General features: G+C 36.7%; 1 long non-coding RNA gene across 3 annotated transcripts; it reads left to right on the forward strand.

The window, feature by feature from the left end:
* Positions 1-27,713, forward strand: LOC120490580 (uncharacterized). 3 transcript variants are annotated; one of them, XR_016147764.1, is made up of 6 exons: positions 1-2,478; positions 14,458-14,581; positions 16,099-16,740; positions 25,226-25,291; positions 26,890-27,237; positions 27,325-27,713. It is a non-coding gene; the product is annotated as an uncharacterized LOC120490580 (long non-coding RNA). The 3 variants fall into 3 exon arrangements; XR_016147762.1 differs by having other exon boundaries at positions 27,330-27,713; XR_016147763.1 differs by lacking the exon at positions 25,226-25,291 and having other exon boundaries at positions 27,330-27,713.
* The last annotated feature ends 41 nt before the right edge of the window (positions 27,714-27,754 follow it).

A 27,754-nucleotide genomic window follows, 5' to 3' on the forward strand; every position in this document is an offset into this window, starting at 1 on the left:
AGTTATATGACGTCTTGGGATGAGACTGTGTTAAATCCAGATTGATCGAATGTATTTTTCCACTCTTACAAAACTCTCATGGGAAATGCACTTACCTTTTACATAAGGAGACATGTGTTTATTTTATATAACAAGACTCAGTATGTAATGCGGACATGCAGTTGTTTCCAATACATTTCCTTTCTATGTTCATCTCACCTCTTTACTTTTCACTACTTCCTTTCCTCTCGTCCTCGTTTCCTTTCACCTTTCTCATGCTCTCTCTCTTTCTCTCTCTCTCTCGGGAGCCCTTGGGCCAGGCCTTGCTGTCTCAGCAGAGATAGGAGGCTGAATATGTGAGAAAATCAGGATGTTCCCTGTCGCGCCTCTCATTAGCACATACAGTGGACGCTTAAATATGAAGTCTTATACACACAAGCCCGAGCACACGTACACAAGCGAGCGGATCAGGCTTGATTATACATTTAATGTAAAAATAGAAGAAGAAAAAAAACGCTGAGGGGCAGAACAACCTGGATGTCCTTGTGGAGTTGAATACATGTGGAATATTCATAGCAACCAACAGCCTCATCATACAAATCGGATACGCTGTTGTTCTGTTATGTGGACCGATGACAAACACAACAGAAATTCACCTCACAACCCTTGCGGTGCTATTATTTGTTACTTTCCTTCTGCTCTGATTGAAATAAGGGTTTGATCAAAACAATTTTTACTCAAAACTGATTTTAATATTTTACCATTGTTAGAGCTGGAGGCAAATATTAAATTTGAATAGATCTCAGTGGACCTTGAAAAACAATGAATTTGGCAAGTTTTGTTCAGAGACAGAAGTGGAAATATATGTAACTAATATTTAGAATAGAATAGAATAGAATAGAATAGAATAGAATAGAATAGAATAGAATAGAATATGCACACAAAGTTTCTTAATATGCTCGTCCTGTCTCAGTGTCTTTGAGACGTAAAATGAGATCCACCTTTAAGCCTCTGAGTAATTATTCATGTGACGAGGAACAGATTTCTTTTTAGCTCTGCATATGTGGCAGACTGCAATTGCATAAGATGTATTTTCTCTTCTGTAGCTAATGTTTGCAATTTAAATGATTGCTAATGTTTTTTTTTTGTTGTTGTTTTTATCTCTAGAATAAAATATGTGTTGTTGCCAGTATGCCGCTTATGTCTTCAAAACAATACTCATTTTCCTACCATCTACTTAAATCTGTGTGCCTATTCAGACAGGCCGGGTGGTAAATCAGTGCATTGTGGGTGAATTATTATTTATTGCTGAAACCTGTGGGGACGCGCATGATGAATGTTTTAATAATCGCCCACTGTAAGGGCAATTTTACAGATGTTTGCTCACTTTTCTGTAATTCATCAAAAACCTGTACAACAGATGTTGATTTTTTGGATTAACGTTGAAATAAGCAGCAGGTTTAAAATTATTATTTTTGTTTTGTTTGTTTTGACACATTACGGGTTTTAATATGTCTTTTTGTACCTCCATAAATTAGAAAATACCATCAATGGCCAGAAAAAAAAAAAAAAAACATGTGTTATGTATTGTTAATTCGGATGAATGATGTTTGAACAAACCCCTCTGTAAAAAAAAAAAAATCCCCTCTCTCTCATTTGAAAGTCATGTGTCTAGTATCTGTAGAACCACATTTTCCATCTTAAAAATATATCTAATTTACGCCATATGCTCTCATTGACAAATGCAGAACAATTAGTGCATGCGTTCATGACATCAAGGCTAGATTATTGTAATGCTCTACTGTGTGGTTGCCCTGCACGCTTAATAAACAAACTCTAGCTAGTCCAAAACGCAGCAGCTCGAGTTCTTACCAGAACCAGGAAGTATGACCATATTAGCCCGGTTCTGTCAACCCTGTATTGACTGCCTATTAAACAGCATCTAAATTTAAAAAAAAAAAAAAATGCTGATTGCTGATTACCAACTGTCAAAATGCTGATTACTAAAGCACTAAATGGTTTAGCTCCGCAGTATTTGAGCGAGCTCTTAACGCATTATAGTCCTTCACGTCCATTGCGATCTCAAAACTCCGGCCAGTTGATAATACCTAGAATATCGAAATTGACTGCAGGCAGGATATCCTTTTCTTATTTAACACCAAAACTCTGGAACAATCTTTCTAACATTGCCCGGGAAGCAGACACAATCTGTCAATTCAAATCTAGACTAAAAACACATCTCTTTGGCCTAGCATACACATAACACACTATAGACTTCCTAAATTCAAATTAGGCTGCATACTGTAGTTTAGATCAGCCGGAACCGGGAACACGTCCCGTAAATCCTAATGTACTTGGTACATCAAAAGAAGGATGGCATCTACGCTAATATTAGTTTCTCTGTTTATCCCGAGGGACCCTCTACGGTGGACCTGCGCCTGGACCTGCTGACGTGCTGACGGCATCGACAAGACCTCAACATCTCGTCTCCAAACTGGCGTGAGTACTTTGACTTTTGACTTTCCAAACAGACGGAAATAGACAAATTCTCTTAATGTTTCGATCCAATTTGTTTTGTAATCACTGTTCTGTCATTGGCCAGAGGAGAACTGGCCCCCGACTGAGCCTGGGTTCTCCCAAGTTTTTTTTTCTCCAATCAATCACCTGATGGAGTTTTGGTTCCTTGCCACTGTTGCCTTGCTTTTGGCTTGCTTAGTTGGGGACATTTAATATTCAACAGTATTATTGATCTGTGTTGTATATTATTTTCATGTTATCACTGTAAAGTTGCTTTGAAGCATGGTCAAAATGCTTCCCAAGGTGTCAGTTAGATGACACCTTGGGATGTGAATGGGCTGTGTATTGTAAAAAGCGCTATATAAATAAATGTGACTTGTCTTGACTTCAAGATACTTTAGGAATAAAACTGGAAAGTTTGGTGTACGTAAGTGACAATGAAGTGGGGATTTCTGACTCATTTTGAGAAAACCACCTTGAAAGATATTATAATTTAAATATACAAACACAGATAATGTGCAGTAAAAAAAAATAATCACTTATATGTTTTCTTTCCACTAGTCTAAGACTAGAAGGCTAGATATAGAAATATTTAGAAATAGAAAGAGGAATATATTCTAAGATAGTCTGTTCTAAAAAAAAGTCTAGGTCCATAAGATTTTTCAAAAATAAATTATGGAAGCATGACAAAAAGACAATTTTCTAGACGATTTTAAAGTGACCATCATATGACAAAAAGAAAATTGACTGTAGTTGAAGAAACACTCAAGTGTGTCTGCATTTGTTTGCATGAGAGAGAGAGTAAAACAATCAAAATCAAGAATAGTAATTGTTTTTTTTCCAGTACACAGTGTACACACACTTCTCCCAAACTCCATCTGCTTTGATCAACTCTCTGGATATCCAGTGGGGTTACAGGGATGAACACTGAGATGATTTTTCAGAAAAAAAGACAAGAAAAAAAAAACAATTTTACTGACCAATGTCCTACATAAGTGAGTCATGGAGATATCTGAAGAGGCAGATGAAAGGGAATGGCTGATGGGAAGGGAGACACAGCAGGGCTGCAGGGAGGAGAGGAGAGCAGGGTTATCCAGGTGTGGAGGCTGATCCATCATCTCCACACAACATAAGGGGAGATGGGGATACCAACTGGACCGGAAAATGACAGTGGAAGTGGACTTATAATGCAATACTATAGACACATGGTGTACTAAACTACACTACAATTCACTCACAAAATCAATGTTGTTTTCTTACTTCGCACATTATTTAGGGCGGAAATATAATGTCTTTTAAGATTCAAATGGGCCTCACAATACTCAAAGCCGTTTGCAGTTCCGTCACTAAGGAATGTAATAGCATGCTAGCAATTTGAAAGTTGAGTAAAGAGTGAGTTATGCACAAAAGTTTAATATTTAAAGTATCCCTATGCTATTTTAAAGGCTCCTAATTTAGTTTTGTGAGTACTCCTACAATACTTGCATCCAAGGTCAAAAAACACTTTAATTTTCTTATAATATACATTGTGCATCACCTCCGTCCTTTCTCAAAGGGTTCGTTCGAAGATTTTGTCTCTCTAAACACCTTTCTGCGAGTCTATACTCTGCACTGATTGGTCAGATGACGTAGTCTATTGTGATTGGTCAAAACTTACAGTGCCTGTCGGAAACAAATGGTCCATTACCATATCTGAATTTCAGCTCCGGAGGCTTTCTCAATAGTGTGCCGAAGTTACGACGTCACTCTGTAGGCCAAAATGCGGAAGTGAGTTAGCATTTTAGCACTACCGGTTCCCTCTAAAGCCTATGGGATTTTTGAGTGGGTTTTTGCTAAATCGCCTGAAAAAAAGGTCTGTGGTGAACAAAGCCTCTAAATATTTTCACGTTTTGATCTATGACATAAAACACACCAGTTATAACCTGCTTGTGTTTTTTTTAACTTTAGTGTGTCTGCTTGTGTTTTTTAAAATATTTATATATGCTTCAAAATGTATAAATTTTTGATTAACTTGTAAAGATTATCTTAATAGACAAAACGTGTAAGGGTCACAACTCTTTGTTAAACACAGATCTTATTTTTTGCGATTTTCCAAAAGTCTATTGGGAAAATGCATTGCTTTTCGACCGAGGGAACCCATGCGCCGCTTGCTTCCGAGTTGTCCTACAAAGTGACGTCATCACTTCGGCACTCTATGCTTAGTGATACGAACAGTAATGATGCCGTCAGTTTTACTGTGTCATTTCGAGCCTCATCCTTTGGAAGTCTATGCAAAGTGGATTTGTTTTCGCAGAGCAGCAAACTCAACATGCTGGCGAGACGAACCAAAATCTTCCAGTCTACAGTGTTTTAGGGGCAAAGTAGACGTTGTTCACGGGCAGCCAATGAAGACCAGGATGGCATTACGCAAATTTGTTACAATCCTATGTACAGCTTAGGAAGTAAGACTGGAATTACTGACGACTCATCTCAGGAAATTTGGAATCAATTCTTTCTTTTAGAGGACAATAATTTGTCGTTCACTTTGATCTTTAAAACTTTGAAGACCTTTTACATACACAAACAGCTAGATTACACTACACTACTAAGGTATTATCGGGGATAGCATTATAGGTACAAGTTAAGGTTATAGAGTTAAACCACCCTCTAATTTTAAGTATAAGAGCAATATTAATAGTCAGTCCCTCCAGAAAAACGCGATTATGCGATCGCTGAATTCAATGCAAAATCAGCCAAAGTCCGCATATTTATGCGGGGCTGCATTTTTTCAAATACGCCGCACTTTCGCTGCATAAATTGCCGATTTCCTTGCAAAATATGCGGGGTTTGCATAATTTCATAATCCTCGCATTTTCGTTGCAAAAAAAAGTCACGTGTATTTTAGTAGAAAGTTAAAACATGTTCCGTTTGCTTCACACAAGAGCAGCCATTTCCCTCTGTTTCCATGGGAACGTTATGAAGTGACGCAATTACGCGACGCCGGACAGACTCACGGAGGCGATTGACATCTCACAAATCGAACTCGTATAACTGTCTGTCACACGTTCTACCGTCACATCGTTACTTAATAAACAACATAAGATAAAAGAAGTAGCATCAAACAGAAATTACCCGCACACATGGGGTGTTTGAGGCGCACATATAACACTGCAGACAGTTCAACAGGAGCGCGCAGCTCTTAAAGGGGTCACACCTTATTTACACTCGTTGTAGTCTGAAATAAAACAAGATGAGAAATTAAATATTCCCAGCACTTTCTATGATGTAGTATGCTTGCTTATCAAAGGAAGTAATAAGAAATGTCTCTTACATTAGCCTAGTGAGAACAGGATGTTGGGGGAATCACTGAAAAAGAGAAATCTTTTTCATCAAACCACAATTTTTGCAAGTTCTCTCAATTTTTGCAAATTCCTGCAATTTCATCGCATAAAATTGCATAAATATCCCGCATATTCCATCGCATTTTTAAAGAAAACGGGCCGAGTAGGCTAATCAATCAATTTTTGCCCGCAACAATCACAAAAAAGCTCCGCGTTTTTCTGGAAGGACTGAATACTAGTATGGTAAATGTTATATATAAATCGCGAATTTTTTCACAAATTTTTGGAAATTACCACCACAAAATCAGTCATTTTGATCGCAAAAATCACAAAAAAAAATCGTGAAATCCTGGAGGGACTGAATAGTAATGCATGCTACTGATTGCACATACACGTATGTACACAAACAGAATTCCAATGTACTGTGCCGTCTGTGCGTCATATGGTAACAGATGAGGTGTGCAGAATTACAAAATCAGGGTTTTTTCTTAACCGAGTTTTCTGTATTTTTTCCTTCTCCTTTGTTCCTCTGCCAAGCTGTCGTTTCGTGGCGAAAGGCGGCATGTGTACCTTGCATTTGCCAAGTGTAATGAGGAGATCCGTTTACCCACATGAGCACTGGGTGCTGAATCACGAGTACATGCTTTGAAGTTTTCACTGTGAAGTAGGTACTAAGTGCACAGTTTAAACACACAAATGTAGCATTTTACTCAAGGGTCAAAGAAAAGCCTAAAAAAAAACAGATCCATTCCTGGATGCTGATTCAGCGTTTACCTGCTCTGCTAAAATACACAATATAGTACAGATGGGTTGTGATATATGTACATGCCTACACACACACAAAATTCGCTTAGTGGGTATAATTATATCAATTTATATAATATATAATTATTATTATATATATTTTTTGCTGTTTCGGTCTAATATTATACTCTAATCCTATCCAACCAGTTGGCAGGGCTGCCATTGTACAGTACATTTACGTTTTTTTGTTGTTTTTTTTCACACTGTGTTCAAAGAAAATTATTATTGGCTAAAAGTCTCTCAGGGGAGAAACATGTGCCTCCATTATATTGATTGCAATGTCCCTAGTCTGTTTTATAATGGCAATTGAGGCAGTCATTTGTGAATATAATCAAGGCTGAAGGGCTTTAATGCAATATAGACCATCTATTGCTTAAATAAATGTGTAATTCTGTTCACGTTTGTTTAAGGAGAGGTTTTCTGTTCTCTCAGATATCTCTGACATGTTTTGGTAGCTCAGATTATAGCACTTGAGCTATAGTGGAAAGCTGAGAAACGTGGAGATGACACTACGGACGGTGTAATGCTCAACGACCACTCAGTGTTACCTTTGTGTCATTCCTTGGTTGCCCATTCACTCTGTGACAAATCAAATATTAATTGAAAGCCTCGTCTTGCCAGTATAACGGTAAAAGGATAAGAATCTATGGGTCACAGACATACCGGTTGGACTGAATATTTCAGTGGCCAACCGGAATCAAGTTTTGGGTTGAAATGTATCGCAGAAAACGATCCGTGGGATGACTGAAGGGTTCAGGGGTCCACATTCGGGACGTGGCTGGGATTCCGTCTGATTGTGATGGATTAACTCATTCTGCGTTAGTCTAATCAGATCACACCATGTTACTGTAGTCAGTTTAAGCTGATATGTGATAAGAACCCTTAAACTGTATTATGTTACAGTGATTCTCAGTGAGCTGTAAAACCTAATTAGCACGTTTCAAAGAGCGTTAGTGCTATTTTAGTCATACGATTCAATTCAATTTTGTCTTCATGCGTATATACAGTATAAGTGAAAATAATAGTACACAAAATTCAAATTTCCTGAAGATGTATTTTTTCTCACTGCAAAACTCACTGCAACAATGTTGGGTGTTCTAGATGGTTTCTATTGTGTTGCTAACGTGTTTTAGTTGCTATGCCGTTGCTAAGTGGATGCTAGGTGTTCTGGGAAGTTTCCATGGCCTTGCTGGTAGGTGGTTGCTAGGTTAATTACTGGGCCATCTCTGATTTTTAACATGAGTGAAAGCGAGGCTGTGATGGATTGAAATGCATCTCTTCAGTGGGTTGTACTGTTATTTAATGTATTTTTTGGTTCTGCTGATGAAACACAGCAAAAATATATTTACAATAACTGTCAGTAGACATAACAATATGACCTGTGTCATACAAGTGTGTAGTCAAGCAAAATGCCAAGGTTTTTGACAACAGGGGTAGATGATGAGGGACATGATGAGGGGCAGATGGGTGGACAGGTGAACCATCAATATTGATAGTGAGACTGGGAGATTTAGAGAGGATGTTTTTAGGGCCAGTCAGCGAAGGAGCACTGTGGTGGGTCAGAGGGAGAGTGGGTGGTCAAATAGAGTTGGATATCATCTGCATAACAGTGGAATTTAAGACCGTGGCTGCATATAATAGGGCCAAAAGGGAGGATGTATATGAGAAAGAGTAGGGGCCCATGTACAGAACCCTGGGGGACACCACGGGTGACAGGGGACTTGGACGACTGATGAGGACCAAGTGTCACAAACTGCTTTCTTTTGGAGAGGTATGATTGGAACCAATTGAGGGCTGTACCAGAAACACCAATAGCAGACAGACTGGTAATTAGAACATTGTGGTTGATGGTATCAACGGCAGCACTAAGGTCAAGGAGGATGAGAATGTTAAGTGAACCAGAGTCAGCAGACAGTAGAAGGTCGTTAACGATGCGTAGAAGGGCAGTCTCTGTAATGTGACATGAACGGAAGCCAGATTGAAAAGGCTCATACATGATTATGGTAATTAAGAAAGGTGTCTAGTTGTGAGGCCACCACTCTTTCCAATACCTTGGCCAGGAAGGGGAGGTTATGTATATAAGGGGAGATATATTAGGGCTGTGCAAAAATTAGTTGCGATTAATCGCATCCAAAATAAAAGTCTGTGTTTACATAATATATTTTTTGTGCGCTGTATATAATTATTTGTATATATAAATACACACACAGGCATGTATATATTTAAGAAAATGTGTTATTCATATATAAAATATTTGTATTTATATAATATAGATTATGTATTTATATATATATACAGAATGTAAGCGCAAACAATTCTTAAATATACTGTATACATGCATGCATAGGTATTTATATATACAAAATAATTATATACAGCACACACAAATATATTATGTAAACACAGACTTTTATTTTGGATGCGATTAATCGCAATTAATTTTTGCACAATTTTTGCACATATTTAATCATTTTATTAATTATTTTTACATATATATATATATATATATATACAACTATAGATAAATATATATAATATATACGTGTGTGTGTGTGTGTGTGTGTGTGTATATATATATATATATTCTGTAAATTCTACAGTATATGGAATTTATAAATAATTTCAACAAACACATCTACTCTTTTCTAATTCAGTTCAACTACACTGGAATAATTTTACTGCTAGCGTACAATGTCCATCTTGTCCTGGCATGATTTATTAAATAGCATTGTTTGCTTTTTATCTGATTTTTATCAAGATACAACACCTGTCAGACTGGTCATCCAGCTGAGCATACTGTATGCCTGAATGGAATGTTTAAACATACCTGTAACAGGAGGTTGTGTGCAACGTAACAAAATCCCCAGCCTATTATTCATTAATAGTCTGTGTTAAGTAACGACTCTTAACTCCGGCCTAATCGCGGTGAAGGGGGCGTACCATGTCCTCAGCACTTGGTTGCATGAGAAATGGACAGGCAATATGCCATGTTTCCAAAGGTCATTAACCTGTGTCTTCATGTCTATCAACAATGGCATCGATGATATCATCATGTGGTGGTGAGATGCTATAACATCCGCTATTGAAGGACGTGCGCATGCATCTGACATCCGAACTGTGCTCTCACGCATCAGTGGTGAGAAGAGTGCATGTTTGATTCATGTGGCAAACAAGACAGTCACTCTCTTTGACCCTGTTAATCAATGTCGATAACTTTTCATTATTTTTGACCTTTTATTTTATTGATTTCATTCCTAATTGTGCAATATATCCCATGCTCACATCTGAAATCATGATATCATGGATTTGCTGAGAACTGCTGGATCTACCATCTCAGCAGCGTTTGGACTCATGTTCCACTGACCCAAATATATCCCTGAATAAAACAACAAGGCTCAATTCTCCTTTTAGCTTGTTATAGAACAGAACAAACAATCAACTCTCAGAGGGGTTCACATGGCTGTGGATCATACACAGCTCAGTTCCTCTCATTCAAAATGCCAATAGAAAACTATGTTATGGCTTGAAAAAATAGTGTTGTTTCGCTCCAGGTGGTCTCACAGGGTTGGTTTTGCTCATTTACGCCATCCAGTAAGATCCTTCTGATAGATGCATTGACTACACTACACCTCTGGCTGCAAATAGCATCTTTTATCATATATGCATGCTATGACTTGACAATTTTTTTTTGCAAGCAACAAACAAAACACAGATATAATATATACAATTACATACCATTACAATTATATATCATACTTTGTTTTAATTATTTTCGAGTACCTCCTTTTGAGATGACAGAATGCTAACGGAGAACTTTCTCCAGGTATTATTGACCTACTTGGGTGGTCTCTTCACAAGTAATCATGAGTAATGGATTCAGTCAAGTCTGAACTTTAAATCTAGGTTAAGGCCATTGGGCTAAACCACCTCATTAAACATTAACTGTCCCTGAACCAAGGTGCTCAAGATCAGACTAATAAATCAATCACTCCTGTCTCAGTTTATTCAGGTCCATTTGAGTTTGTTCATTTAAAGGGATAGTTCACTTCAAAAAGAAAATTCTGTCACCATTTACTCACTCTCAAGTTGTTTCAAACCTGTATGAATTTCTTTCTTCTGCTAAACACAAATGTCAGTAACCAAACAAACTAGACTCATTGACTTCCATAGTGGTAAAAATACTACATTTCAATCAACCAATCAGATTTGAGGGACAAGTAGGGTCAGGTGCTTCTACTTCAGTGTTATTGAAGGCATACTCCACTTTTTTTTGGGAAATAGGCTCATTTTACGACTCCCCCAGAATTAAACTGTAGAGTTTTACCGTTTTCAAATCCATACAGCCGATTTTCTGATATTTAGAAGAATATCAGTAACCAGACATTTTCTGGTCTCATTGACTTCCATAGTAGGAAAAAATATACTATGGAAGTCAATGAGACCAGAAACTGTCTGGTTACTGATATTCTTCTAAATATATATATATATATATATATATATATATATATAAAAAATCATCTAAATGCATTCGGAGTGGTAAAATGAGCCTATTTCCAAAAAAAAAAAGAAGTGGAGTATCCCTTTAACCATCATTTCCCTCTTTAGGGATACGTTATAGGGTTAAGTTTAGGGGTAGGGATATGTTTAGGACTACATTTTTGGACAAAGGAAATCAACAGGTTCCAGGATCAACAAAATATGTTGATCAAGGGAAAAATATCTGGCAAAATCACAGTGACCAAAGATAGAGATGTACTTCATTTCCCAGAATGGATTACTTATTTTGAATTTCTTTTCAAATTCCAATTAATCTGAAATTTGAACAATCCCGTTGTTCACTTGTCCAATGCAGATTTGCATGAGATGCAGGTAAGCAGGTTTCTTAACAGGTTAAGTGATTGCTTTTGATATGTAAAATACATGCTTGCTCCCCTCACTGATTGCAAAGAGCCGACTCTCGGCTGCTAATGTTTTCCACCATCACAGATGTCCTGTGTTTCCCCAATCAAGTCAGCAAATTTAATCACCGCATCCGTTTGTCAGGCCCCAAGTTTGGGTTGTGGATTCGCCTCTGCATATGAGATGTATTCATTACTACCGCTGCTCTTCAGTAATTTCCAAACAGATGCTTCATTTGGCCGTTTTAGCATATGCTCGTCATATACACACGCATCGGGAACTTCGCCATACAGAATCCCCACATGTGTTGAATGTGCTAACAGAGGTGTTGATGGGATTGTCATGAGCTAATGAAACTGTCACCAAAATAGCATCGCTGTGTATTTGACCACCGCATCTGTGTCAGGCTCTATAGTTGAACAGAAATTCAAGTTTGAAACCACCTCCCGATTAGTCTTGCAGGTAATAATTTAACTGCAGCACAGATGTAAGCTAGTTTATGGACTGTGTCTTTAATGGAGAAAAGAAAAAATGTTCATATTTAAGAGATAGAGAGACATGTCTGGTGGAAAATGGGTTTAATTTCTTCTTTTTTTCATCAATGGTGCATTCTCACAGACCCATTAGCGTCTATAAAGGGAAATAAGGGGTAGTAAATAGAGATTTTTTTTATGTGTCCACTTTCCAGAAAAATAGCAAAGAGGAACTAGAAGCCTTTAGTGAATCTCTAGGCAGTTGCTGTCATATTATATATATAACTTATACATTATATAACTATAACTTTTAAATAAACGTAAATAACTCATGCAATTCAGAAGAAAAAAAATCACTCTCTCTGTCCCCCTCGGTATTGAGATGGGGGCACGTGATACGACAAATCATGTGAGAGAAAACATAGCAGTTATCTTTTCCTATTTTTTTTTAATTCTATGGCATTTTTTTTTCTTGTGTGCATGATTTGTCTTGACATCATGATCTCTACACAACAATTGGAAAGATCATCAATTAGTAAATTAGTTCAATTAATCTATAAAGCATGTAACCATCTATAAAGCGGTGACTTCGGTATAAAGATGAGATAGGCTGACTAATATTAGTGTATATGCCATTCTTTGTACGATGTAGTTAGTTATAGGAAGTGTTCCGGGTTCTGAATGACCTAATTTATGCAGCCTAGCAATCACTGATTTTAATAAAAGAAATTGATAATAGTCTATCTATGTGTATGCGAGGAGAGGTGTGTTTTTAGTCTAGATTCAAACTGACAGAGTGTGTGTGCAGTGAAATATCAGTTTGATGCTATTGGACCCACTGCCATTGATGCCAACAACAACAAAAGGCGTTTTTCTAACTAAAAGTTTACAAGCCTATTTATTTGGTATGATTGCATTAGTTGTATTCTCATGTCCCAACTTCCAACCCATTTTTGGGGTCGTGATCCAGCAGTTGAGAACATCTGGTGTAAAAGACAAGATTGCAGTCTTAATACACGTGACCAAGATTAGGCAAACGCAAGACCCTGTCCGACAAGGTGAGAAGTGTTCCGACAATTTGCCAGGCTGCCCGTGTTATTGCTGTATTCTGATATCCATCAGTTAGCCACCCAGAATGAGAGATGGATAGGCATTTTTTTCACTGCAGGCTAAAATGTAATGCTAGGCATTTTTCTTAATACCGTTTCCCCGCTGACACTCTCAAGCCGGCCAAGGTGTTATTGTAAACCGCACAGAGTAATGATAAGCATGAATCTATGTCAGCGGCCATCATTACAGCAGGCCCTAGAGATCGCACTGTCACGGCTACAACCTTTTCTTACACCCTGTTCTTAAACGATAAAACTTCCATGTGGGAAAAATGCAGGTAGTTTTCTCTTCCTCACACACACATAGACACCAGCACCAATTTAAATAGCATAGTTCATCAGCAATTATTTAATTAGCACCTTGCAATTATCTGCATGCTTCCTGTGTGAGCTGGGGAAGATCACATGATGTAGACTTGGAGTGCAGCAAAAAAATGTTGTACTTATTACACATGACTGCAATTGTCTATGATTATCTTGGGGGAAAGGATGACACCTTGCTTGGATGAAAACTTTAAGGATTCACCTTCAAGAGAATCATAGAGAATCGCAAATCCTGCAATTTTCTCAGCTGTAGAGGTTTGATAATGATAGAGGTTGCTCCAGGGCTCACTTATTTGAGTTATGAAACTGATATGCAAAATTTGCAAAGCATTTCTTCTGTACTATTTCAAAGTTAGTCTCTGTTGCAGTTGTCATGTTTTGGTTGGTTAGTTCATCCAAAAGTAGAAATTCTGCGTCATTTACTCATCATTATGCTGTTTCAAACCAAAAAATGTACTCTTCTGTTTTATTTTATTTATTTATTTATTTTTAATGTTCCACAGAAAAGAGAAAGTCATATGGATTTTGAATGGCATGACGATGAGTAAACAGTGCCAATTTATTTTTATTTTTTTCTACAGTAACACTGTAGACATGTTTATGATTAAGTAACAATGCACCAAAAGTCAACTAAAGACTGCTACCCCAGACAATCCTATTTTGGTAATCCTAAGATCATTACAAACGTACAACATGCATCTAATAATCTTGGGAACGATACGACTGTACGATGATGACGCCTATTAAGAGTTGACATGTAGTTGCAATAGTTGTTATTGTCAACTGAATGTCTGAGGGAACCGTCAAAATAAAGCTCAACATTTTTATTCATTTAGGGTGAACTATCGTTTTAAGAAGATTGTGTTAGCACGTTTTGCAGTGAGAAATTAACTACGGAACATATTACTCTTAAACTATGTGCTTGTTCGAGGCTATACAACTATAAAACTTCCCCTCTCATTATTGTACTTCAGCTCTAGCCAACTTTGTAGGACGAATTTAATGATCAGATGTCATGTTTGATTACTACAGGCTGTGGATTTAATGCACTCTTGCCAGAGGACAACTTTGTCCGTCACAGACATCCGTTTATATCAGACTTGCACCTGGTTCCAACTCACCTGCTAATCTGAACATCATTGTCAAGTTTCTTCGGGTAATCTTAATATTTTAACGAGGTAGACCTGCAAAAAGTTGACATTTCTTTGCCATAGCATAACACATTATTTGTATGTATCTTTATAAACATGAATATCTTAATGAATTATTTGTATTATATTGATATGTAAGTTTATATGTACTATTATATACTACAAAGTTGTTCTAAACTAGATCTATCCATGTATCTATCCATCTATCCAGCTATCTATCTATCTATCTATCTATCTATCTATCTATCTATCTATCTATCTATCTATCTATCTATCTATCTATCTATCTATCTATCTATCTATCTATCTATCTATCTATCTATCTATCTATCTATCTATCTATCTATCTATCTATCTATCTATCTATCTATCTATCTATCTATCTATCTATCTATCTATCTATCTATCTATCTATCTATCTATCTGTAGTTCTGTCTGTCTGTCTGCCTGCCTGCCTGCCTGCCTGTCTGTCTGTCTGTCTGTCTGTCTGTCACTCTCTATCTATCTGTAGTTCTGTCTGTCTGTCTGTTTGTCTGTCTGTCACTCTCTATCTATCTGTAGTTCTGTCTGTCTGTCTGTCTGTCTGTCTATCTATCTGCAGTTCTGTCTGTCTGTCTGTCTGTCTGTCACTCTTTATCTATCTGTAGTTCTGTCTCTCTGTCTGTCTGCCTGTCTGTCTGTCTATCTGTCTGTCACTCTCTATCTATCTGTAGTTCCAACGCATTCTCATCCTTTAACGTCATATAGAACGCTATATGACAAAACGGCGCTATACTACGCACATGGCACCCGTTATCGTTAATATAACACGTGCTGTGAGGGCTAAGTTTAGGTGTGGGGTAGGGTGTGCGTGTCATATTCACGCTAAAGGATTTATAACGTCTTGGGTTCGCGTGTTATATTAACGATAAAGGGTGCCATGTGCGTAGTATAGCGCCGTTTTTGCATATAGCGTTCTATATGACGTTAAAGGATGAGAACGGGCTGGTAGTTCTGTCTGTCTGTCTGTCTGTCTATCTCTCTGTCTGTCTGTCTGTCTGTCTCTCTCTCTATCTATCTGTAGGTCTGTCTGTCTGTCTGCCTGTCTCTCTCTCTCTCTCTCTATCTATCTGTAGTTCTGTCTGTCTGTCTCTCTCTCTCTCTATATATATCTATCTATCTGTAGTTCCGTCTGTCCGTCCGTCCGCACCACTATTCACATTGAAATTCATATGGGACAGACGGTCTCTCTGTCATCACTTTTAATTATCTGATCTTCTCATTATCTTGCTGGCCATGCCTGACTTCCTCCCTAAAACAATCCTTCCACACGTGCCATCTCTCCTCTACCTGCTTCAGCCCAGCTCACTCCATCAGCACTTCTCTTTACACAAGGTCCCTTTATCCTCCTTTTTCCTCCCATTCAACAGCCCTTTTTTATTTCCCTCGGGGTATATACAGCTGACAACAACTTAATTATTAGATTCTGAAGAGCAGTTCATCAGTTGTCTTCTCTTTTGCTCTTTCACCTTTCCTTGAGCAGGTTGATGGATACACGGCTCGGTCTCCACAGGGGTCGTTGGACAAATGGAAGAGTGGCTTTCATCTCAACAATCCTGTCTGCTGCTAAATGCCTGTCAGAAGCTGTTTGGCTTCCTGCAGCGTAGGGTTGAGTAAGGTGACCTCCAGAGGTCTCACCACCAGGTGGACCTCAATCAAATTTCTTACAAAGTCCCTCTTGGGAAGGAGAGCACCCTTCACTTCACAGGCACTGTCCAAAATCAATGCACTTATACTATTAGCACACATATATTGACCTTGGTACACATCTTTTTTAAGAACCAGAACCAGAAGCCTGCATTTTTAGAACGATAAAGCAATTTCTTGTATCCCAGCTCAATATGCAGATACAGAAGTAGCCTAATGCTAGTGTACCTTTCACCTTTGGAAAGTACTTTTTACGTTGACTAACTTTTTTAACATTCTGAAGTCTCACAGCTCTTTTTATAGTTTAAGTTTTTTTTTCAGCCCCTCAAGAAATCTGAAGTCCACCCTCTGACCCACAGTGCTAACGTAAGACAGATCATTACCCGGTATAGATCGAGCTGCTGGACAAGTCTGTGGAGAAATGGGATTATGCCAGGAAGTTGACCTCTCTACCTGTGTATTTTGCTCCAACTGAAAGGTAAAACAACAACAACAACCATTTCAGGTATGTTATTTTTGCATAATGAGACAGGAGGAACTAATTATAATGGCAAAATTATACATTTAAAAATCAAGAAATGTAATTAAGAAATGTATTTATTTATTTGTTTGTTTGCTTATTTTAGACATAATATGATAGAGTAGGCTGTTGTTTTTTATTTTTGTCAATTAAATTCATTCATTCATTTATGCAAATCATATCCCATATAAACATTTCACCCTCAAATCACAAGAAAATAAAACAAACTAAGTTAAATTTAATTCACATCTACAGTATATATGTATATTTATACATGTGAAAACATAGCGCATTTCAAAATACATATCATTACAGAAAATGCATTTTTTAATTGGAAGTTGCTTATCTATGTCATTTCCGCCACAAACTGTCTCTTCCGCCACGACATGTCATTTCCACCACAACACATATTTTAAAGTAAAACATATATATATAAAAAAAACACATACAATCAAACCAACTATATTCAGTGGTGTTGATCATTGAGCAGTTATGGTATATGTGTATACACTTTAAGAAATACATGATTTTGAGTTATGATAAGTAAATTAAATGTTCCAGTGATCTAGTTTTAGGTGTTTTTTTTTAGTGTAAACATTGTAAAATCTTTACAGTTACATTTCTGAAAAATAAATAAATTGCAAATTTGATCATAGATGTGTGTGCTATTTAATCAAATATATTTATTACAGAAGATATTTAATTATTTTCTCTTCAAAACATGTTTTTGCTATGTGATTTTGCTATGTGAAATTATGTTTTCTTGGGCTGTGAAATAAAAATGCCAATATATATATTCAATATATTATTCAATACAAATCAGTGCAGCCAACTTAAGGGAAGCTTTTTAGACAGATTGGGAAACCAGCTGATACTAAAAAACTGTTTTTAGAAATGTTTTTATTTTCTGAAACTGTCTAGCTCAAAGAGTACCATAGTTGAAGAATAACCCATTAATTTTAGGCAGAAAAAAATCATTACAACTTGTGATCACAATGATTACAATATATAGAAAATGTGGCAGTTGGAGTCGTCTCTTCACTGGTGTTGGGTCATCTTAAGTCTTTGTGGCTGGTGTAATCTAGTTACTGCTAGTAATGCATTACATTAATCCAAACTTTTCTGCATCAGAAACGTATAACATGTTCCGTATCTTAGCGATGTTTCTGATGTGGAAGAAGGCTGTTTTTGTAACATGAAATATGATTTTCTAATTACAAGTTGTCTAATTGGCCTATAACACTGTGACTATTTATTATAAACACATTTTTTTTTTAATTATAAAAAAGTACCCCTGAAAAGTATCTTATCAATGTAATTAATGTATTGCAAAAAGTGTGATATGATTATTTCAATTGCGTAGTACAGTTATAATAATTGATATACTGAATATAATTTATTTAAATTAAGATTTGAATAAAAAAGGATTTAATATAAGTATAAGTGTTTGTGTGTGCACATTGTACTTAATCATATTGAAAATAATGTCATAAAGAATATGCTTCATTTTCCTCAGCTAAAGCAAGGACTTTTCTCTCTTTTTAACGCTGATGTTAGGGTGAAATATGACCCAGACATTTCTTCTTTGGTTTCATCCATTAGTTTCAATAATATAAACGGTTGTTTTGGATAGCAGTGGAGGCCATTTAGTCCAGTTCCAAGCTCTAGCTGCAACATAGTGTCTTTTCTAATTGTATGTGAATTGAGACAGAGCCAAGGTGCTTGTTCAGTCCTTCAGTGCAGAATACCCTGATGACATTTGTTCTTGCCCTGCAGAACAACATCTGATTCTAGCTAATGAGCTAGCGTTGTAAGCCAGGGAGGCTAACACATTTGTAAAACCAGCTGGTGTCATGCCTCACCAGGTCAGATACCCAGAACAACTCGCACAGACAGGCACACAAAAATGTGAAGATAGATTTACATAATAATGCAGGTTGTATGCAGAGTTATGAATTGTGGGCTTATATGTATTAAAGAGAAGAGAAAGAGAGGGAGATTTGTTTGTCGAGTTGTGGTGTGTCCTCAGAGACGACTGTTTGTCTGGCTGAGATCCAGAACTAATCTGTTGAGTTGCTCCCATAAGCAAACTAAGACTTCATTTTTTTAATTTCCAAAGCCTAGAATATATACACTCAATATTTGAAACTGTTTTTTCTTTATTTACAAAAATGCTTTGGTGAATAAAACGTTTCCCTGTCACATTTCAGCATCATAATGAGTATAATGAGTCAATACATCATCATTCCTTCTTGTTTTGAATTATTCTGGTAAGTGTGTATATTTTAGACCTGCAAGGACAGTTTTCATAGGAAATTGTGTAGATTACATACGTCTCCTGTCAAGTATATGAGTAAAGTATTTTATTAAACAGACAAATTGCCATATGTAGCTCTCAACAGAGTTCATTTTAAACATTATATGTGAAGGGTCATTTCATTATTTTATTTTCAAGGAAGCAATGTGTCAATGAATGACATTGCAACATCTTCAGCTAGTCAGCTTGAGATCCTTTCCATCTAAACGTATTAAGATGGAAAAGCACAACCAAAGCACAACCAAAACAATGTTCTGCCACAAAATGCATGCAGTTTTGTTTTATAACCGCTAGAGGACCAAACTTATACTTTTAGATAATATATGCATAAAGATAATTTGGCTTATTGTATGACCATTATTTGCATTGTGACATTATTTTCATGGCACATTTCCCCCTATAATTCTCATTGCCATTCATTGAAACATTAAATCTTAATGAGCCCAAATGAAATGTTTTGCAACAAATAATTCATGATGTATCAATAATAATCCTAAAATAATCTTTATTAAAATATAATTTCTTTCTTTGCATTTGTGGTGAAACACCTCACATTTCTGACATGTTCTTAATAAGATTCACCCTTACAGAAGCACTGAAATGATAAATTCACTAAATTCAAAATGGTAGCCTAATAAATGAACAAACAGGCTATAGGCTGCATACACTGCCTTTTATACATGGCATAAGGCATTTCACCCACGCATGTAATGACTTCGTAGAGCACATGTTTGATGTCTGGCATTTTTCCAAAGGCTTGTTAGAGATAACTGGACCAATGGGTCCCGCTCTTCTCACACTTCTCGCTGTCTAACAACACTTAGAGAGATCTGAGAAACAAACTGTGAGCAGTTGTGTTGTAGCAAGAGATTTAACAACAGCCTTGATAAGAGCAAATGATCACCTCTGCCTCGTGAACACCAAACACAGGAATGAAAATCAATGAAATGCCCATTTTTAAAATAGTCAAATATGAGTGTTTGGTGTGTTGGTTTTATAATAGAGCGCAACAGAGGGCTCTACAAGTAAAAATCCCACTCATTTTCTCCAATTGACTTGATAACATTGACAAGACAGCCTTACAATGAGCTATGTGTTCTCTGTTATTCAGTTTTATTCAGTTGAAGGACTTTTAGTTTGTATTTATTCAGTTCACATCTCCCACCACTCTTTAGTTGCAATGGTCACACCCTTATTAGTTTATTTGTTCCAGCTGTGTTCAATTAATTACATTGTTTAGTTCGTCTTCTCTCTTTGTCTGATCTCGTTCACGTTTAGTGAGGCGTAGCTAACGCCTGTTTGCATGTCTTGTGGATTATGAGTATTAAACTTCGTTGGAATTTTATTATTCTTCCTTCGTCTGTATTCCTGCATACACCCCGTGACACATGAGGTTGTTAATCCATGGTATACACATTTGTTAAAGCCAACAGTTCACACTATTTCAACTAGTTTTATACATTACAATTTGTTTTTTCCTGGTGGGGAAAAAAAAACATTACAAATGATTCTGCAAAGAAATGACAGACTACTATGCTCTTAAAATACTGAAATACTTGTGAGTGTGTGTACAGTTGGGGTCAGAATGAATGGCACCCCTGGTAAATATGTATATTGTGTACATAGAAAAAGTATTAGATCTTTGAGATTAGCTCATCAAAAACAAAGGTGTTGCGTTTCTAATGTTGTTCAGTGTATTTTTACTTGATCCGAAATGTCACAGCAAAAAGCAAACTGTTGTGACTGGTCATTTTACACCTAAAGCAGACTTTAAGTAAATCTCTAATGTGTTTGGCTATCCTGAGGCCTGTTATTTCACTCGATCAGTCTCAGGCTCAGCTATGACTCATTTCAAATTATATCAGCACTCTACATTGCAGAGGCTTTTCAGAGGTGAACTCGTGCATCTGTGACCACTTCACTCTTCTCTGGTCTCTTTAAGTGCCTCTACAGGAGGGCAGGCTCTCTGATGTTAGTGTTCATAGCTTTTCCCTTGACATGTTGGATTGAATTGTCTAAGATGTCATATTCAAGGGAGCCCAGCTTTTAATGCCCCATTTTGCATGTGTTACGGAGCTTCGGTGACCTTTTTGTTCCCCTCATTAAAGCTTTGGCTATTTGATAATTAATCTCTGATGTTCTTGTTTTCAAGGGAATGGCAGCAGTTGTGACAGATGCATATCACGCAATAACCTTTGCATTGGTCTGAGTCCAGCATTTAAGGACAGTTTATCACAGAACCTGCCAATCAACTGCTCACATGGCAACTTGCTGTTTTTGATACTAAGTTTCTAACTATGTCCTCGTTTGACGCATTTATAGGCACATAAAAAATACATAGGCATTGGTAGACACTAATTAGGGGGCTTCAGGGCCCTTCTTTCATCTCAGTCCTAAAAACCAGTGGTAATATAATGGTCTCTCTTCACATTTGTTGAAAACAGCAGTTGCTTAATAGGTTATCTAAGGATTCTTCACTCGGAATCCTCCTCTTAGCAGTTATAAAAACTTTACATTTGGTACAATGAAGTCATCATGAAATCAAAATGAACAATTCTTATTTTTTCATGGAATATTGCAATATTTAGGTATCTGTGCACATAATTTCGTGAGCTTAGAATTATAAGGTTCTATCTCCGTTTCGGTTAGTTCTGAGATATTGAGCATCAAAGTTTTTACATCCCAGCTGGCAAAACTGTTATGTAGTATAATGTTCTATTATAGCTTTATCTATTAATCTTTTTTTTTTTTTTTTACAAAAATAACACCACACAGGCATTAATAAACACCTAATGGATCAGATTATGTCAAAAACTCAATTTTGACCAAAAGTGGAGATAGAACCTTATAATTCTAAGCTCACGATTTATTTTTAATTAATGAGCCCTCGTAATCTTTAATCAAAATAACTTCCCCTCCCTCTTGCAGCGACATCTCTTACTAGGCCTGTTCGACTTCGGTGGCTGACTTGAAGCAGTGCATGCCGGTTAGAAATTGTGTCCAAAATTGTGCGCAGCTGCCCCAGAGCGAAATTGATCCACGATTGAACGCATTCTTCGCATAACAACGATCACATGTTTTTTGCGTTTATAGAGTGCCGAAGTGATGACATCACTTTGTAGGACAACTCGGAAGCTAGCGGCGCATGGGTTCCCTCAATCGAAAAGCTATGCATTAGAGCCCGACCGATAAAGGATTTTGAAGGCCGATACCGATATAAATATTTGTTGGTTTTGAAATCCGATATTCCGATATGTCGGCTGATATTTTTTATTTCATTTTTCATTTTTTTTTTCAGAAACGCACAATAAAACATTAACAGATTTCCCTAACATTAGTTATTTGTAGTTATGTATGAGTTTTAATTAAAATAATATGATAATGCATTTTAAAAAGAAACTTGTTTCTTTTATTGTCACAACAGAACAGGGGAGGAACCAAAGCTCATTAATTAATTGACAAAGTTCATTAAATTCCATTGATGATAATGGCATTAGCTAGCTTTGTGGTTAGCTAGAATCTGTTGCGCGTTATAAACGAGTGTTGCCAACAGGGACGGTGTAGAGTGCCCTCTGGTGGACAAACTATACAACTCCAACACTCCAACATGACATGGTTGAAGCGTGTTTCGTCCGTTTTTATTTTATTTTTGAAATATTCATTTATCGGCCATTATAACTGCCAATACCGATAGTTTGGAAAATGTCTAATATCGGCCGATAATATCTGCCTGCCGATATATCGGTCTGGCTCTACTATGCATTTTCCCCCATAGACTTTTGGAAAATCGCAAAAAATAAGATCTGTGTTTAACAAAGAGTTGTGACCCTTACACGTTTTGTTTATCAAGATAAAGTTAATCCAAATTTTTTACATTTTGAAGCCTATATAAAGTTTTTAAAAACACAAGCACGTTATAACTGGTGTGTTCTATGTCATAGATCAAAATGTGAAAATATTTAGAGGCTTTGTTCACCACAGACCTTATTTCAGGCAATTTAGCAAAAACCCACTCAAAAATCCCACAGACTTTAGAGCGAGGGAACCGGGAGTGCTAAAATGCTAACTCGCTTCCATGTCTTGGCCCACAGAGTGACGTCGTAACTTCGGCACTCTATTCTCCCACCTTCAGTTCCACTAATATTCACAAATCTATTTTTTTATATAATAGTTAAAGCTCTTTTCATGTAGTCACAATGGCATATTGTGTCATATATATATTTAAACTGATGAAAGAAATGTAGACCCCACTACATTGGTATTTAAATACTATAGGCATATGTTATGCTGTTTAGCAGTACATAAAACCAAGTCCCACACTACGTTTTTTTCTTGTTCGAGAAGACATTTCACTCGGATATATACAATAGGTAAGAAAAGACTATCACAACTTCTGTTTCATGCCAATGTTAAAGTGATAGTTCACCCAAAAATCTGAAAAATCTGTCATCATTTAATCACCCACAAGTTGTTCCAAACTATAGGAGCTTATTTCTTCTTCTGAACATAAGAGAAGATACTGTGAAGAATATGAGTAACCAAACAGTTAGGGGAAAAAATACCATGGAAGGCAATGGGTCAAATGTTTGGTAACCGACATTCTTCAAAATATATTTTGTGTTCAGCAGAAGAAAGAAACTCATACAGGTTTGGAACGACTTGAGGGCGAGTGAGTTATGACAGTATTATCATGTTTGGGTAAACTAATCCTTTAAGTAGTATCCTTCTCTCTAGTCAGTGATGGAGCCGGTAGGAGCAACAATATTTGGGTGACGTGATTGTCACTGCATGTTCCTTTTGAACCCAACACTTTCAACTCAACACTCCAGTAAAATCACAAAATAAAATGCAAATCAGACTGAATTTCATTTTTATTTTCATTTTTTATTTGAAAAGGTTGACATTCAAGCAAGATTATTGAAAAACTGAACTGAATTACATAGTTTCTTTTTTTTTTGATAATTGCCACCCCCAGCACTGAGAACATGATAATGTCCTTCCCAAAAGTCATGTGTTTAATGGTTACCATGCAATGACCCTGTAGTTTAGTAAGCGAACATGAAATTACAAATAAATTAAGGGCGTGAATCGCCTCTGCACCTCTAATTTAGATGAGTCCAGTGTTTGTGGTTACATCTTAAAAGCTTTCTGCAATTAGCCGCTGGAAGTGATGCACCAATGCTAATTATCGAATAATTGCAGTGATCAAGTTTGTAGAGGTGTATGAGAAGGTTGTTTATAGGACTCCTATAAGTGGCATACAGATAGCTGATTTTTCTTTCATTTTGCTGTTTAATTACATGCACTGCGTTGCTCGTTGGTATTCATTTTAAATAAGTGAAACATGCTCCAAAAGCTGCTAATAATTAATAAACTCATAAAAGTAATATATACAAACTATTACAAATTCATTATGGACTCCTTAATGGGATAGTTCACCCAAAAAGTGAAAATGTCTTTCATTTACTTACCCTCATGTTGTTCCAAACCCAAGACTTTTGTTCACTTTTGAAACACAAATGGATATCTGAATGAAATCTGAAAGAATGAATAGACTCCATTGAAAGTCTATTAAAAAAAAAAAACCCTAAAGCGTCTGTAAAGAGAACGTAATATAAATATCAACTAAAATAAAGAATTGAGTGGTTTAATCCAAGCCTTCTGATGAGATACGATCACTTTTTATGATGAACAGATTTAATTTAGACTTGTGTGGACATATAATAAATAGAAGCCCAACCGAATATGCGTGAGCTTACCAAATTTATATGCTATATGTATGCAGGTTCACTGATCAATGTTTGTAACAAAATCCTAAATTAAATCTGTTCATCATATAAAGTGACCGTGTATCTTCAAAAGGCTCAACTGCTTGATTCATATGGGTTTTTTTTTTTTATTATTATGAGCGTTTTAAAGCATCAGAGGTTTGAGGGAGGGGCATAAATCTCTCGATATCATTAGAAATTCCTTCATTTGTGTTCTAGATAAACAAAAGCCTTGTGGATTTGGAACAATATGACTAAATGATGACCGAAATGTCATTTTTGGGTGAACTAACCCTTTAAGTGGTCAGGTTTAAAGTTAAAAATTGAAATTGAAAATATCCTTGTGGCTGCTTTACAGATTGAAGAAATCTCTCCAGACACCCCAGTAAACAAGAAGACTACAGTCCTCAAGGAATCATGTTCGGTTTGTTGCGTTCTCTGGCATCACCTGAAATTAAACTCGACATCTTACACACAAGTAACCCAAGATGTTTACCTGACCTTCAACCCAAGAACAAATCCATCAAGACTGTCCGCATCTCAGATCCCATATTTCGATAATCCAAATAGACATGCAAATTTTAAAGTGCCATTCGAGATTGACTTTGTAGAAAATATTGCTAACTGACAGATGCTTGAGAAAAGTTGAAAGGCTTGAGAAGATGCTAATTGTTAAAATGCAGGTGTAATTTATAAACCTTTGTGGTGAATTTTTAAATAGTAAGATATTTTTTTATTTTTTTATGGTATTTGTTGGACATTTGATGTTTGAAGACAACAAACATGCCAATGAATGTCTTGACAGCATCTAGCCCCTCGTACTCATACATTAGTGGTCAAAAGTTGAAATCATTTCCTTTTTTTAATGTTTTTGACAGAATTTTCTTACTGTATGCTCACCAAGGCTGCATTTATTTCATATGAATGATTTCTGGAGGATCATGTACTGAAGGCTGGAGTAATTCAGCCGTGCATCAAAGGAATAAATTGCATGTTAAAATATATATATAAAAAAACTGTTACATTAAATTGTAATCATAAAAAATGTACAATTTTTGTAAATGTTTTTTACTGAACATGAGATACTTATTTCAAAAACATTGAAAATGTTTCACATTCTCATCCCAAGACGTCATCTAACTGACGCTTTTGACCAATACGTTAACATCCGACGTTTTAGGGTAACCTTTAACGTCAGTTAGATGACGCAATCTAATCCTAACCCTACCCCAGACCTAAACCTACCCACATCATCTAACTGACATTAGGGTACCCTAAAACGTCGGATGTTGACGTATGGTCAAAAGCGTCAGTTAGATGACGTCTTGGGATGAGAATGTGTTGTTTTGACCGATAGTAGTTTTGCTGCTATGATATGCCCTGCATACAAAAAAGTATATTGTAGTCGAGACCACCTCACTCGAGTCCGAGTCGACACCGAGACCAGAGAGAGTCGTCGAGTCCGAGTCAAGACCGAGTCCATAGAGAGTCGAGCCCGAGTCGAGTCCGAGACGGTCGAGTCCGAGTCCAGACCGAGAACAGTGAGGGTTGATTACCTAATTTACTTTTATTTACTTTATTTTTTTTTACTGAATTTACCAAGAGTTTAAAAAATATGATCAGTTTAGGGTAAAAAGGCCACATAGTAGGTGGTGTTAAAAGTAATTTTATTACAATTCGTCATGCGCAGTTGCGCACTAGAAAATCACCAATCACTGGGCGTGTCAATCAATTTAAAGAAATATTTTATTAACATACATTAATAATCATGAAAAATATTTTGAATTGAACTCGAGTGGACTCGGGAATAAGTCCGAGTCCTAAAAAAAAAAATGTTCGAGTACGAGTCAATTCCGAGTCCAAATGCACACGAGTCCATGGCAAGACCAAGACCATTAAAATATGGTCTTGAGACCGAGTCTGAGACGAGTCCGAGTCTCGAGTACTACAACACTGTTTTGAATTGTAATCAATTAATGGATGGAGAAATGCTAATGTTTCTGCTTGCATGTGTGTTTCCAGGCACACAGTTTCCTGTTTCCCTGTGCATCTTGCCACAACTCCCAAGAATAGTGAGACACAGCGGCAGCTGTCCTAGAAATGTGTCTCTCAGCCATAAAGTGAATGAGGTGTATCATGATTGATCATTCTTCACATCACCACTATTGAAGTGAAAGCCAGTCACCCATGTCAGGAACTGCTCCCAGATGTGTGAGCATCTCTCTCTCATTCACTTCATCAGCTCTCTGAAGCTTCCCAAAAACTCTCTTATGCAACCATAAAAATCACATCATGCTAATAATGCATTTAAGACTCATCTGCTCTCAAGGGAACAGCTGGTTGCGATGATCCGCTGCTACGTTTCCCAAGGTCAGCAAAACTATTTTTGCCCCAGTCTTTACATAATGATTCTCTTTTTTATCTGAAATGTTTGCTAATAATATGTTTTCTTGGCAGTGCAGTCATTAGGGTGGAACAAAAGAGACGTGGTTTACATCACACAGACATATGCGTTTCTACAGAGGTCATGCCCTTGAGTAGCAGTTTCATTTAAAACTAAAAGATTCCACGACTGCAGTTTGTATTTTTCGGACAGAAGAGGTGAAGGACTCCTGGGTTTCCATATTTAAGGGCAAGTTTCGTCATTTTTTGCGTATAATTAGTGAAATGATCAACTTCACTGATGTTTTGGGCTGGTAACCAAAAGTGATGAATGAACAATTGGAAATGTGACTTTATAAACTTTTTTAAAGGTTTTTATACCAGCCGTTTGTTGTAGTCCTTAAAAAGCTCCCTTTGCTTTGAACTTTATTACTTTGCAGATGTTGTTACAGCACGAGAGAACATAAAAGCACTAAAATAAATGTTTCCTCCCATCTCATAATTT

The sequence above is a fragment of the Pimephales promelas genome, chromosome 19 (assembly GCF_988280905.1).
Source record: "Pimephales promelas chromosome 19, fPimPro1.hap1.1, whole genome shotgun sequence".
Lineage (NCBI taxonomy): Eukaryota > Metazoa > Chordata > Actinopteri > Cypriniformes > Leuciscidae > Pimephales > Pimephales promelas.